This window comes from Mus caroli, chromosome 11 (assembly GCF_900094665.2).
Source record: "Mus caroli chromosome 11, CAROLI_EIJ_v1.1, whole genome shotgun sequence".
Taxonomy (NCBI): domain Eukaryota; kingdom Metazoa; phylum Chordata; class Mammalia; order Rodentia; family Muridae; genus Mus; species Mus caroli.
The window spans coordinates 82,517,718-82,521,742 of record NC_034580.1 but is presented as its reverse complement, the minus strand read 5'-3'; the positions used below and the strand labels follow the sequence as shown (position 1 = coordinate 82,521,742).

Sequence of the window (4,025 nt, the reverse complement as noted above, 5' to 3'; positions counted from 1 at the left end):
TTTTTTTTTTTTTTTTTTTTTTTTTTTTTTAAGAAGCAAGCCGACTATAAATCATGAAAAAAAGAAGTGTCTCGTCTCTCGTGTAGCTCAAGTTCTGTTTTGTTTTGTTTTCGATTTTTTTGAGACAGGGTTTTTCTGTGCAGCCCTGACTGTCATGGGTTGTGTAGCCCAGGCTGGCCTCAAATCTCAGAGAACTGCCTGCCTCTGCCTCCTGAGTGCTGGGATCAAGGTCATGCTCCACCGCACCTGGCTTCTTGTAACTCAGTCTTAAAGCCCAAAACAATTTGCCTTAGACCTGCATCATGATTGGTGACTCAGCCCGTGAGAAATGAAAATTTTCATTTCTTTGAATTCATTATTTTTGATGCAAAGCAGGTTCCCCATGAGCCTCTGAGCTGCTCCCCAAAAGAAAGGCTTCTGAACATGGCTTCTAAAATATGTTCATTTGCTTGGTCTCCTGTTTAACTCTTTCTCTTCCAAAGAAAATTTGATCCCTTTTATGGTCGGGGCTGTTTTTACCTTTTATTTCTTATCTTTTTTTTTTTTTCCTAAATCTTCTGGTCCCAGAAGGTTTTCAGATTCTCCAAGATAACTTTTCCTGGCTGCAGTGTACAGTGGAGCTTTCGAGCCTCATTCTCCTGAAAACAACTTGGAGTTTTTCTTACCATGACAGAAATTTTATGTGGAAAAAACGCCCAACCTAAGATGACTTAGGAGGAGATTAGCATCTTTGCGGAAGGATCTTAAGATGTCTTTCTGGATCATTTGCTCCCTGATATCGCCAGATTGTCCCTTATCCCAATGAAAACAGATCTAGGAGACTGTACTGTAATTAGCTAATTCTGTCACTCCTGCCAAGACAGTGAAGGTTCCTCACTGTGAACACATTCTGCTGCCAACAGCTCAACTGGAACATTGTGTTTATTTATGAGGGGCTCTGAGTGTGAACAATTTGGCTTCAAGATTATATGAGGGAATAGGTTATATTGATAAACCTGACGTAATATTAGTCTTTTAAAGGAAAATTACAGTCACAAAAGAAGGAGCTCACGTGTGAAGTATTGAACATCACAGAAATGGAAAACTCTCCTTCATTTACAAGAGTTCCTTGCTTTCATTCCTCCTGCCTTTGTGAAAGAGGACAGATGTACTGGAGCCAGCCTAGCTTGGTATGATAACAGCAGATTGGGTCTCAGTGCAGAACTAGGTGTACAGCGTCAGGCAGTCCAAGTCAGGGATATTTACTACATATGAGGAACTTTGATGGGCTCTAGTGGGACAGAAAGCATAGTCATGAGTATATGCATGCATCAAAAGTCCCTAAGTCATATAAAGTAAGACTGCAGAGCGGGGCATACTGACATGCACCTGTAATTCTAGCACTTGGGAGGTGGGGATGTGAGGATCAGGAGTTGAAGGCCCTCCTTAGTTATAATGACCTACAGAGTTCATGACCAGCCTGGGATACCTGAGGCTCTGTCTCAAAACACCAAAAAGAAAACCACATATATAATAGAAATGGAAATAGATCAGTGAATCATGGAATAGAAGAGTCCTTGCCTTGGCAGCACATTTACTAAAATTGGAGCACAGAGAAAAGATTAGCATGGCCCCTGCGCAGAGAATGACATGCAGCTCTGTGAAGTGCTCCATATTTTTTTTTTGAGATTCAAATAAAACTTATCTGACAGTATATTTTAACTCCATAGTGTATTTTGCTAATAGAATTAAAAATAATAGATATTTTATCAAGTAATTTTTTTTGGAAATGTCATTATCAAGTTCAGTGTCCCCTCGCATACACACACAATTTGTTTTTAATATAAACTGATTTTTCACATTTTGGATTAAAATGCTTGAAGCGGTATAACAGGAAGCAGAATGGGCTGAATGCTGAGCAGGATTTTAAGTAACAAAGGAGGGGTAGAAGGGACCAATGGGAACTGGATGGAAAATCAGACCCTGGGGGACGGGGAAGCCCTGAGTCCTGAATGGAGCCGTGTTGTCGTGTTGTTGGCACAGGCGTGGCCATATAAAGGATGGAATTGGACCTAAGACCCACGGCAAAGTGGCAAAGCCTAACCCCTGGGTGACCTTTCTAGGGTCCACGTGTGGCTGCTGATAGTGTGGTGGCCAGAAACTGTCCACAATGACTCTCTTCTTCAGGGTGGTTATGACTCGAACACTGCGTCTTTACAGAAACTGCTCCTACTGATATTAGCTAAACCTTGGTCAGCTGTATACCATGAACCCTGCCTCTGTGGTCAGCTGTATACCATGAACCCTGCCTCCGTGGTCAGCTGTATACCATGAACCCTGCCTCCGTGGTCAGCTGTACACCATGAACCCTGCCTCCGTGGTCAGCTGTTTATAATAAACACTCTGATCTTCCCGGATCCTGCAGCTTTTCCAGGAGCTGGGACCTCCGTCCGGATCCTGGTTTTTCTACATCTTTGTGTCTGGGTCTGTCATTTCTTTATTCCCTCGCTCGCTGCCCCATCAGGTCAGGTCTTTGGAGTTGTGTAATGCCACGGCAGCAGAGAATGGAAAGCTTGCTGGCTGTTTCCCACCTGGAGTCCCAACTACTTGACAAGCTCCAATTACTCATTGGAACTCAGGAGTTTGAGTCCAGCCTGGGCAACATACCAAGAACCCATCTCAAAAATAAAATCAAATATAAAGTTTAAGTTGATTCTAGAAAAGGAGTATCACTCTAATGGATGGAAGAAGGTGGAGGTACGATTGGGAAGCTCTTGCTTTGAGGTAAAGTTAGATGTGGCTGCATGCATTACTGACATCAAATCTGTGTAAGGATAAAGGAGAATATCAGATCAACCTGTATTGGAATATATAACAATTATTGAAATGATAAGGATTTGTATAGTATTTTCACATACATACTTGCATATTGCTAGTAGTCCTGGAAGGCGTTTATTACAGGTCCCACTGCATTCATGCCCCTGGATGATTTCCTTCGGAAAGACCGGGATTTGAAGGCAAGCAGTGTAACCTGGGACACATCCCCAGTGTTACTGAATCTCAGTCTTGTGTGTCATGCGCTCTACCCAGTGAGTTGTTTTCAGGGCCACTGCATAGGCTCAGTGCTGCCTTGTTCTGAGGACAGCCCTCACGCATGTCAGGACCTGTCAGGCTTTCTACAGAGAGCCAGCAGTAAATAGTACAGGCTCTGCCTGTAGGACAGTAGCCACAAGCTACTACAACTCAAAATTGTCACTGTTGCACAGAACATCCAATATGTGACCCTATGAGAACAGACTCCCCTTCTCTCTCTTTTGAGATGGTGTCTTGCTATGTAGCCCAGGCTGTCCCCCACCATGCCTAGCTTTATGGAGTGATTATATTCTAAGCAGATGTCCATTCCTAAAATCAGAGGAAGGACTGGACTGACCCACATTCTGAAACTTGATAATCACACATGATAATCACACACAACCTGTAAGTTGTGTAGGCCTGTGTGGTCCAGGTTATTTTAAGAAGAAATTTACGGGATTCATAAGATGTAGTAATTTTCTAGCCTCTCTTATGTGGTTCCTGCGGGATGAAAGCTGACCAGTGGGTTGGTAAGTAAGCCATGGAAATCCTTCCCTTTAACTCTAGAATTCTCAGTTGGAAAATAAAAGCCATCGTCTATCAAATTAACTATAATTAGGTATGTTAGTAAGAGTGATAGTATGTGGGTGTTGTTCTGAACTTCTTAAAGGTGGGCTAAGTAGAAATTATAGCTGAGACTGTTGTCACTGAGCAGCACACTGCAGTAACATCCTTAAATACAATATGACAAGGAACCTTCAGCCTAAACACTGGACTGCTCCGTGTCTCATGGGATGTGGTCTTTTGTGCAGACAGATTTTTTTTTTTTTTTTTTTTTTTCTGAGACAGGGTTTCTCTGTGTAGTCCTGGCTATCCTGGAACTCACTCTGTAGACCAGGCTGGCCTTGAACTCAGAGATCCACCTGCCTCTGCTTCCCAAATGCTGGGATTAAAGGCGTAGGCCACTGCTGCCC

At 42.9% G+C, this 4,025-nt stretch overlaps 1 protein-coding gene and 1 non-coding gene across 2 annotated transcripts in view; both read left to right on the top strand.

Annotated features, from left to right (window-relative positions):
• The window catches only part of Ppm1e (protein phosphatase, Mg2+/Mn2+ dependent 1E), a 134,059-nt gene that overhangs the window by 39,164 nt on the left and 90,870 nt on the right, over positions 1-4,025 (top strand). The window lies entirely within an intron of this gene.
• LOC115032607 lies at positions 1,553-1,659 on the top strand. The gene has a single exon (XR_003838250.1). It is a non-coding gene; the product is annotated as a U6 spliceosomal RNA (small nuclear RNA).